This window comes from Macaca mulatta, chromosome 1, assembly GCF_049350105.2.
Source record: "Macaca mulatta isolate MMU2019108-1 chromosome 1, T2T-MMU8v2.0, whole genome shotgun sequence".
NCBI classification, from domain to species: domain Eukaryota; kingdom Metazoa; phylum Chordata; class Mammalia; order Primates; family Cercopithecidae; genus Macaca; species Macaca mulatta.
Window position 1 is genome coordinate 52,167,990 of NC_133406.1, and position 12,150 is coordinate 52,180,139.

Sequence of the window (12,150 nt, forward strand, 5' to 3'; positions counted from 1 at the left end):
ATACAAATAACAAACTGACATGTAAAGATTATACAGAGATAAAATGCATAGTTACACAATTGTGAAAAAGATATTGTGATAGCCATCATTCATGGCCAATTAGTCTCTCAGGAAATTGTGACAGTGAGACAGAAGTGGAAGTTGAGAGCTTCCCTCATAAACAGGAACAAATAAAGTAACAATAGAAAAAATAATTGGTGCGGAAAATATCAGAAATTAAAACCTCAAAGAATACATTTTTCAAAATAAGAGTGCACTGAGCAGTAGATGATTGAATCTAAAATGGGAGCATTTGCATTGGTCTTAAAATATTTAACCCAAAAGCCACACACACACAAAAGTATAGAAAGAATAACGTCATATTTTAAATATAAAGAGCAAACCTGAAAGCGATCCATGAAATAAAATCAGATTGTTTCAAAACTGTCTTATCTGCATAATCTGTGTACTTCTGACGATTAATCAGAAAAATATCTTAAGCTTTTAGATTAAAAATCTACATTCCAATGTTTATACTAAATATTAAACCAGTTTTGTACATTTGTATTTGAACGTAAGTGAAGCTAAAAGACACAGTATTCATGCACATGAAAGTATGCAAGAAGCAATGTATTTCAGTATCTGTCTGAATAAAATAATCAATAACAATTTTTCAATACGTTTTGAACGGCAATAAAGAACTCTCAGGATTCCAAAAGTCTTACAGTGAATACCTAAAAACTAATATGTTGCTTGTTTTACATATTAGTCTAAGGAATCAAAAAAAGTATACTTTTCAAGAAGCTTATGAAACAATATAAGCCAGATCAAAACTAATTACATACTATAGAAAATTTAAATATACAAGATATGTTCATAAGGCCCTTCAAATTGGTGGTACATTGGATACAATAAGTTTAGTAAGCTATTAATATATTAATCACAAAATAAAACAAACTGAGGTTAATGGGGAAATAAAAATTTTAATGAGTTCATCTATAAGTCAAATATAAAAGTGACAATATAGTATAAAGAACCCCAGACACTGACTTCATCACCACATCAAGCTAGCACATACTCCAGACTCCAGTGCTCACTATTCATCTGCACATGACGGTGCCCGCACTCATGCTTTAGACTCCAGTTTCCCAAATGTTTGACAGGCACCCACATCTTGCACATGGTTTTCAATGCAGGAGTGGGAACTCTTTACACTAGGCACTGGTGCCACGGCTACCCCAGAACCCAGAGTCTTAGTCTCTTTGTGCATGACCATGCTTCACACCCTGGTTCCATGGTCACTCCACAAGCACTATGCATAAAATACTAGTGCCACCAACACTGCGAGTATGCTTGAAAGCCAGATCCAGGGCTGAGAAGAACTCCCTTGGTCATAACTTCCTCGGTTGGAGGAAAAGAGATCAGGGGAACCCCAGCAGCCATTACTACTGAAGACACAACAGCCCTCACTGCCCCTGTGCACACCCACAGCCTTGGCTGCTGAGATTTCCTTCAATCTTCATGAATGTCTACTAACCGCTGACAGAGCTCTGCAGAGATTACACATATGCACCTTCACCAGAGTCAGAACTGCCACCCAGCCAGTGCCTTCATACCCACTCATAGAGGAAAGTCTTTCTCCACCAAAACCAATTTAAAAATCTTGAAGATAAGGGCCAGGCACAGTAGCTCATACCTGTAATCCCAGCACACTGAGAGGCAGAGGCGGGTGTGTGTCTGGAATTGGTTCCTTCCGGTGGGTTCTTGGTCTCGCTGACTTCAAGAATGAAGCCACCGACCCTCCCGGTGAGTGTTACAGTTCTTAAAGATGGTGTGTCCAGAGTTTGTTCCTTCAGATGTTCAGATGTGTCAGGAGTTTCTTCTTTCCAGGGGGTTTGTGGTCTTGCTTGACTTCAGGAGTGAAGCGGCAGACCTTAGCAGTGAGCGTTGCTGCTCTTAAAGGTGGCGCGTGCAGAGTTGTTTGTTCCTCCCGTGGGTCCACAGTCTTGCTGACTTCAGAAGTGAAGCCACAGACCTTTGCAGTAAGTGTTACAGCTCATAAAGGTAGTGCGGACCCAAATGAACAGCAGCAAGATTTATTGTGAACAGGGAAAGAACAAAGCATCCACAGCTTGGAAGGGGATGCCTGCCGGTTGCTGCTGCTGGCTCTGGTGGCCAGCTTTTTTTCCCTTATTTGGCCACACCCACATCCTGCTGATTGGTCCATTTTACAGATCTTTGATTAGTCCATTTTACAGAGTACTGATTGGTGCATTTTTACCGAGTGCTGATTGGTGTATTTACAAACCTTTAGCTAGACACAGAGCAGTGATTGGTGTGCTTACAATCCTTTAGCTAGGCCCAGAAGTTCTCCAGGTCCCCACCCCACCCAGAAACCCAGCCCGTTTCACCTCTCAGGTGGATCACTTGATGTCAGGAGTTCAATACTAGCCCTGTCAACATGGTGAAACCCTGTCTTTACTAAAAATGAGAAGTGAAGCCAGCTGGACTTCCTGGGTCGAGTGGGGACTTGGAGAACATTTCTTACAAGAGGTTTGTAAAATGCACCAATCCGTGCTCTGTAAAAATACACCAATCAGCACTCTGTAGCTAGCTAAAGGTTTGTAAAATGGACTAGTCAGCACACTGTAAAATGGACCAATCAGCACCCTGTAAAATGGACCAATCAGCAGGACATGGGCAGGGACAAATAAGGGAATAAAAGCTGGCTAACCCAACCAGCAGGGCAACCCACTTGGGTCCCCTTCCACACTGTGGAAGCTTTGTTCTTTCACTTTTTACAATAAATCTTACTGCTGCTCACTCTGGGTCCGTGCCATCTTTAAGAGCTGTAACACTCACCACGAAGGTCCTCAGCTCCATTCTTGAAGTCGGCAAGACCACAAACCCACTGGAAGGAACCAACTCCAGACACAAAAATTCAAAAATTAGCTTGTGTGGTGGTGCATGCCTGTAATCCCAACTACTCACTAGGCTGATTAAGTAGAATCAATTGAAATTGGGAGGCAGAGGATGCAGTGAGCCAAGATCATCCCACTGCATTCTAGCTTGGCAATAGAGCAAGACCATGTCTCTCTCACACACACACAAATTAAACTTGAAGATACGATTTCTCCATTAAAAATGCAGATATGAACACAAGGCAACAAGACATCAAAAAATAAGAAAACATGCCACCACCAAAATAATACAATTTTCTAGTCACTAACACCAAGAAAATGGAGATCTATAAATGCTTAATAAAGACTTCAAAAAATTGTTTTAAGGAAGTTCAGCAAACTACAGGAAAATACAGAGAGATAATTCAATGCGACCAGTAAACAGTACACAAAATTAAAAGTTTGAGATTGAAACAATAATAAAAAAAAACATATTCTGCAGTTGCAACAATGAATAAATGAAAAATGTCACAGGGAGTGTCAATGGCAGAATTGATAAAGCAGAATAATCTGTAAATTTAAACACATTTGAAAATGTGTGGTCAGAGGAGAAAAATGAAGAAAGATTATAAAGAAATGAAGCCTACAGAATTTACTATACAGCATCCTGAAAGCTAACATCTACATTGTGAAATTTCAGAATGATAAGAAGGAAATAAGGGACCTAAAATTTATTACAAGAAGTGATGGCAAAAAACTTCCCAAATCTGTGGAAAGATATAAAGTTCAGGCATGGAAATCTTAAAATTACTCAATTAGAATCTTGAAAGTATTCAATTAGACTCAACCCAAGCAGATCAAACCCATGCTGTCCAAGGATCAACTGTGTGTGTGTGTGTGTGTGTGTGTGTGTGTGTGCATACACACCTACCTACATCTACATACAAATATGATACATATATACATACACATATACACACATATAAACATGTATATAGTCCATATATGTATATATAATGGAATATAAAAAAGATGAAAATCTTTTCATGTGGATGAAACTTAATGACATTATGTAAATTGAAATAAGCCAGTCAAAAACAGACAAATATTTCCTGATCTCACAAGAGTATTAAATTTAAAGCTTGAACTATGAAATACAGAGTAGAATGGTGGTTATCTGGCATTAGGGAGGGATGAGGAGATATCAGTCAAAAGTACAAAGTATCGCCCCGCGGGGTGGCTCACGCCTGTAATCTCAGCACTTTGGGAGGCCGAAGTGGGTGGATCATGAGGTCAGGAGATAGAGATTATCCTGGCCAACGTGGTGAAACCCCATCTCCACACACACAAAAATTAGCCAGGCATGGTGGCGGGCGCCTGTAGTCCCAAATAGTTGGGAGGCTGAGGCAGGGGAATCGCTTGAACCCGGATGGTGGAGGTTACAGTGAATCGAGATCGCGCCACTGCACTCCAGCCTGGCGACAGAGGAAGACTCCGTCTCAAAAACAGAAAAAAAAAAAAAAAAAAAAAAAAAAAAGAAGAAGAAAGAAAAAGAAGTGTCAGCCATAAAGTATCAGATCAGTCATACAGGAGGAATAAATTTTGGCGACATATTGTATACTATGATGACTAAAGTTAATGATAATGTATTGTATACTTGGAAACTGCGAACAGAGTGCATCTTAAATGCTCTTACCACAACAAAATAAGAATGCAAGGTGATGGATATGTTAATTACTTTGATGTAATCATTTAAAAATGTATACATGTTTCAAAACATTATATTCAACACTATAAATAGATAAAACTTTTATTTGTCAATGATAGCTTAGCAAGGCTGAGAACTTTTTTTAAATAATAAATAAAATACATTTCATAAAGTCTACTCAGCCAATTAAATATGTTTAAAACTAAAATGTACACATTTTAAATATTAAAATAAATAGTCTATACTTAAAAACATCATACCTATAGAGAAAATTGAAGAAAACATAAGGTAGGCTCATTGTTTTATATAATTTGACTACTTAATTTGAATTTTATTGTACAAATATTGTAATACATTCCTTTTTATTTTATTTTTTATTTCTCACTCCACATTTTCCTCATTGTTATCTCTTCATTCCATCTCACCTGGACAAGTTATGCTCATAATCTGATGTTTGTTTTTTCAAACAATGAAGTAAAGTATGTCTCTAGATTTACCTTAATCTCTGTTTTGTTTTTGTTTTTGTTTTGTTTTTAATTTACTAAATTGTCTGAAAATATACCATATATTTGTTTCAACTACAATTCAGGCAGAGAACAAAGACCATAGCAGCTATTTTAACAAAGATAATTTAATATTAATAACCATTAACTAAGCAGATAACATTGTGAATTTATCAAAAAAAAAAAAAAAAGGAGAGAGGGAGAATATTAGCATATTACAGAAGTAGCAAGGATTGAAATAGCTAACACTCCTAAGCCTAGGGAAACGAAGGAATTATGTTGAAATTATCAAGGATTAAGATCTTAGAAGAGGGAATATGTGAAGGGCAGTGTTGTCTGAGTTTGCAGGAAGGTCATTTGGAGCTGGGACCAGGCCTACAAAGAGATTTCCAGATGGATGATTCTGAAATCCCTGAGGGGGCTGAGCCTGATTTCTGAGTTTTAGCAAAACTCCAAATTATACTTAATTGTTTATACAAAAATGAACTCTGACACCCGGGGAAATAAAAATGTAAAAATGTAGAAGAAAATCAACAGAAACATGGTGATGTACAGTCAGCCAACAGGAGATAAACAGAGGGATTAAGTTCCCTATTGACCAACTCAAGAGGGAGAGACCTGTAGAAAACCAGAAATGTAGTTTGTGGAGCAGCAGTCCTCAAGTCATAAAGTAGACTGTAGAAGTTTTGTTTTTGAGTTGAAAGACAAAATTGTAATAAATATTACTTTCTTTTTTTTGCATGCCCAACATCCATGAATATCTTTCCATTACAAAAACAAGCAAACAACTCTTTCCTTACTTCTGACTTATCTTTAGCAAGAAGAAATGAGAAACAGTATGCATAGCTCTAAGTTCCGAACTGCAAAGATTTCTTTCAACTTTCTTCTTCAGGAACACCTGTGAATGAGTCTGTAATGTTGCCAATTGTTCACATCTTGTTGGTACTAGTGAACGGTGCAGAACTGTGTGTAAAATATGCCACAATTATTTCATCGTCTGCTGGTCATAATGTCTTCCCCATGAGCCCATCAGTGTCTACTGAGTGAAAGGATGTAAGCATCAGGAGTCAGTCTAGCCGTCTGCTATGACCTTTCAAACCTACTCAAGTCCGATCACTTCTATGCCAATGGTACCAATAATAAGTTGCTCCTACACATGATGAACCTTATGGTTTCATTGGTCAGATGGCACCCAGTTATTGTGGATCCCTTTACATTCCATGAATAGGCTTTCAGTTTTTTACCATGGCCCAAGAGTAAGTAAAGATCTTTTGCTCCAAAAAAAAAAAAATGGTTATATGCAGAAGTGTGCATAGATTATTTCCAAAATCCTAAAAGTTTACACTGTGATCCTTTATTGGTGCTTGCTAGAGGATCCAGGTAGCATCCTTATTTGCTAAAGACACTACAAGTAACATCGGATCTGCTGATCCAGACCTAGACTTTCTGCAAAGCCTTCTGTTGTTCTGTAACCTCCTGAAACCCCTAAGCATTCCTTGATAAATGAGTAAGGGATGTCCATTCGAATGTGGTATATATTGCCTATCTAATCTAAAAATAGCACATAGTGTACTGTTTTAATTAGTTTTGCAAGATGTAGCATCTAGCTTCTAAATGATGTTGGTAGTCCTCTTACTGATTTATTTCTAAATGTATTAATGAAGGAAATGTTCTGTGGGTTCTCTAGATAGATTTAGTATAGAGGGTTCAGTCTATAAGTTACTTAATAAATCCACTTCAATATTCCTATCTTTCCAAGCCTTTGGTCTACTTCCTCTACATGATAACAGAAAAAATTCTGGCATCTGCACTCCATTTAACATATGCACCCATTGAATCCACGATTCAGGCAACCAACCAAGTAAACCATTATGACTGCATGTAACTTCATGAGCAAACACTTTATATTCAGAATCATCAATAAGACGTGCATCTATATTAAAAAATTTAATTAGATTTGGTACTATGTTCCATCATCTTTGGGCTCTTATAATCCATTCCACATGTATTCCTCAGGATTCTGATGATATAAGTTCACAAAATCTTGCATTTATTTTGATGTAACTTATTTTATTTTGAGTAAAACCTTTAACTCCCCATACTCCCACGACCCCAGACATGCTAATACCTGACTTTGTCATTCTGTCAACATGGAATGGTTGGAGTTTGTCTTGAAGATAATAGGCTTTCTCTTGGAAGGCAATTACTCACAGTAAAGTTATGATAGAGCCTTTAAGTGTAATAAAGTGAGTGTCCTGAGAATGGGTTAAATAAAAGAAGGCTACTTTGAGTGACAAAAGTGGCTTCTAACGACACAGAATTCTAGTTTCTTCCAAATCAGTCCTCTCACTTTCCTATGAGAGACTTAATAAGGCTGTAAATTCAACTGATATTGTAATTTTCAACCCACATAATAAAATATTTAGTCAATTTCCAGCAATATTGGTCCAGAGGCTATAAAATAAGAGACTCTTTTAACTGATTTGGTAGGTTAATGATCTACACTTGTAAAAGAAAAACAAAATGTAAAAATCTTACTCTTTGATTTTCACCTTATCAACAGATTTATTCCAATTTTATTTCTAAAGAAAAAAGTTTTATTTTGCCTTATTTTTGAGTTTCTTTTTATTTATATTTTCATTTATTTCTCTGTGAATACACAATTAAGTTTTATGGATAACACTACAAAAATAGGTAATATTAGAAACATAATTTCAACCAAATAGGGCAAAAATGTTTTACTAACCTTGTAAATTAGAAATCCAGATTTGGAGGGAGTTTAATTCCAGGATCCTAACAACAATTTCGTAGAACACTTTATTATTTTGTACACACAAAACTTGTATATCAAATAGACAACAATAAAGACAACCTTGTAATTTATCACATTAGCAATATATAGCTTGAATGGTGTCAAAAACTGAGGAAAATTGAAAAAATGGGAACTCTCTTGTCCTGCTGAAGAGAATAGAAAGAATTCTAAAAAGTCTTTTTGTGTACATTTAAACATAAATAAAAATGTAAGCTTGATGAATTGGTATGTATGTTGTATCAGGTAGTGTGTGATATTTTGGGTCTGTATATGAGTATAGAGTTACTGTTAGGATCTTTGGACAAAGATGAATACAAGCAAGTGGAATAAAATATAAGGTAATTAAGTTATTTCAATAATATTTAATAGACGGGAAAATGTATAAATGAAGAATAAAATTAGAGGAGAAATGTACATACATATCAGTATATTTTGTACAAATTAAATTTATTAGGAAATATTCTCATTTACTTAAGAGTTCTACAAAAACTACATGTTTTAAAAGATCTCAATATTTAATAAAAACTCAAATAGACTAATGCTGGTTTTAATGTATTTGCATGGAGAGTCTTTGTTTTGAAGAGCAATTAATCCTCTCAAGTGCTTGAATTCCAAGAGAAGAGACCACACACACGTATTTAAAATGTCATAAGATTTTTTCTTTAGTATTTTTTTTTGCTTGTTTTCTACTATTTTGCTTTGTATTTCTTATCTCTTCCAAAAGGATAACAATGCTTTGGATGATGTCAAAATAAATATAGGTTCATGAAAAATTATATTAATATAAAAGCCCTGCAAGTTAATATCTCAAAATGGTATTACTTCTTGAAAATTATTAAGCTATCTGATATGACAGCATTTAAGTAAAGGGCAAACGGTTGTAAACATTAATTAACTTAAGCTAAAAAATGTAAGATTAAATCTGCAAGAATAAATATATTCAAATTAAACCTTGTATTTTGAGAATATTTGATCATATTAATTATATGTTGTTAACAAAAGCTGAACAGAAACTCATTTTAATTTTTATTTGAGATCTTGAAAAGTTTGTGGAAGACTAGTCACAAAGAATTTTGTTTCCTCTTATGGATCTCAAAAAATGAAAGTTCATTTTATAGACGAAATTCACATAATTCACAATAAGAATATTACTTGGCCAATAATAAACAAAATGTAGGTGAGCAGCTGTAAGGTTATGATAATTTGCTTACATCATTTGTAATTATATTCCCCATGTTGTTCTAGATTTTTTGTTGGTGTTACACCAGAGGTTTATAAATTGATTATATCCACTTCGTTCAAAATCACATTATGGAAAATACTTGTGTATATCAAAGGAAGTATAAAATAGGAAGTTTATAATATACAATATATTTTCATTAAAAACCTAAAACATGATTTAAAGGTGAATTTGAATTAATAAAATATACAATACATATGAATGAATTTAACCAAATAGATAGAGAAACTTTACGAATCTAAATGTATGTCCATTGTTTTCCCCTGATGGTTCCCTGCTGGGGAGACTGGTCTTTACCAGGGGGAATTCCCCACAGCCAGCACAGTGACAGGGGCAGATCATGGCCAGACTGCTTCTTTAAGTGGGACCTGGATATATCCCTCCTCACTGGATGATGCTTCCCAGCAGGAATTTCAGCAACTCCAGCCAGGGGTTTAGGGACAGAACTCTGATCTCCCTGGGATGGAGGCCCAGTGGGGGTAGGGGTGGGGGCTACTTCAGTCTCCTGTTCAACGGACTTAGTTGTTCCTGCCCATTGGCTCTGAGGAGTCCAGGAAGTCCAAGCAAGTGGGATTCCCCACAGCACAGTGCACCTGCTTCACCAACGGGCAGCCAGATTACTTCTTCAAGCAGGTCCCTGATCTTGTGCCTCCTAATTGGGTGAGACTCTCCAACAGGGGTCAGCAGATACCTCATACAGGAGAATGTCCAAAGTCATCATCTTGGTGCCCCTCTGGGGCAGAACTCCCAGAGGAAGGAGCAGGCAGCCATCTTTGCTGTTCTCCAGTCTCCACTTGTGATACCTCCAGGTGCAGGAAGGATCCTGGCAAATAAGGTCTAGAGTGGACCCCCAGCAAACCTCAGCAGCTCTGTGGAAGAGGGGCCTGACTGTTAAAAGGAAAACAAATGAAAAGCAACAACATCAACAACAGCATCAACAAAAAAATGCCCCACCCAAAATCCATCCAAAGGTCAACAGCCGCAAAGACCAAAGGTGGATAAACCCATGAACACGAGAAAAAAAATCAATGCAAAAAACACTAGAAATTCAAAAGGCAGAGTGCCTCTTTTCCAAATTAATGCAACACCTCTCCAGCAAGGGCACAGAACTGGGCTGAGGCTGATATGGATGAATTGACAGAAGTAGGCTTCAGAAGGTAGGTAATAACAAACTTCACTGAGCTAAAGAAGTATATTCTAACTCAATGCAAAGAAGATAAATCCATAATAAAACATTGTGTGAGTTGTTAACCAGAATAACTAGTTTAGAGAGGAACATAAATGACCTGATGGAGCTGAAAGACAAAACATGAGAACTTAACAATCCAACCAAAATCATCACTAGCTCAATAGACCAAGTAGAGGAGAGAATCTCAGAGCTTGAAGACCACCTTGTTGAAGTAAGACAGCCAGACAAAATTAGAGAAAAAAGAATAAAAAGGAATGAACAAAACCTCAGAAACTATGGGATTATGTAAAAAGACTGAACCTATGACTGATTGTAGTACCTGAAAGAGACATAGATAATGGAATCAAGTTGGAAAACGTACTTCAGGATATCATCTAGGAGAATTTCCCCAACCTAGCAAAATAGGCCAACATTCAAATTCAGGAAATGCAGAGTACTCCAGTAAGATACTCCATGAGCAGATCAACCTCAAGACACATAATCATCAGATTTTCCAAGGTTGAAATGAAGGAAAAAATGTTAAGTGCAGCCAGAGATAAAGGCCAGGTCCCCCATAAAGGGAAGACTATCAGATGAATAGCAACCCTCTCAGTAGAAACCCTACAACTAAGAAGAGATTGGGGGTTAATATTACACATTTTTAAAGAAAAGAATTTACAACCCAGAATTTCATATCCAGCCAAACCAAACTTCCTAAGCAAAGGGGAAATAAAACTCTTTTCAGATAAGCAAATGCTGAGGGAATTCGTCACCACTAGGCCTGCCTTGCAAGAGCTCCTGAAGGAAGCACTGAATATGGAAAGGAAAACCATTACCAGCCACTACAAAAACACATTGAAGTATAGAGACCAATGACATTATGAAGCAACTACAATAACAAGTCTCCAAAACAGGCAGCCTAATGATGACAGGATTAGATTCACACATAACAATATCAGCCTTAAATGTAAATGGGCTAAATGCTCCAAGGAAAAGACACAGAATGGCAAGCTGGATAAAGAGTCAGCGGCCATTGGTGTGCTGAATTCCAGACACCCATTCTACATACAAAGACACACATAGGCTCAATATAAAGGGATGAAGGAAAATTTAGCAAGCAAATAGAAAGCAGTTAAAAGCAGGGATTGCAATACTGGCTTCTGACAGAACAGGCTTCACACCAACAAAGATCAAAAAGACAAAGAAGGGCATTAAATAATGATAAATGTTTTAATTCAACAAGAAGAGCTAACTATCCTAAATATATATGCACCCAATACAGGAACACCCAAATTCATAAAACAAGTTCTTAGAGTCCTACAAAGAGATGTAGACTCCAGTACAATAATAGTGGGAGACTTTAACACCTCACTGTAAATGTTAGACAGATCATCGAGACAGATAATTAATAGATATTCAGGACTTGAACTCACCCCTGAATGAAGTGGGCCTAATAGATATCTACAGAACTCTCCATCCAAAAACAATGGAATATACATTTTTCTTAGCACCACCAGGCACTTACTCTAAAATCGATCACATAATTGGAAGTAAAACACTCCTCAACAAATGCAAAAGAACTTAATTCATAACAAATGATCTCTCAGACCACAGCAAAATCAAATTAAACTCAATATTAAGACATTGACTCAAAACCACACAACTACATGGAAATTGAACAACCTGCTCCTTAATGACTTGTGGGTAAATAATAACATTAAGGCAGAAATCAAGAAGTCCTTTGGAAGCAAAGAGAACAAAGAGACAATGTACAAGAATCTCTGGGATGCAGATAAAGCAATGATAAGAAAGAAATTTACAGCATTGAATGCCCACATCA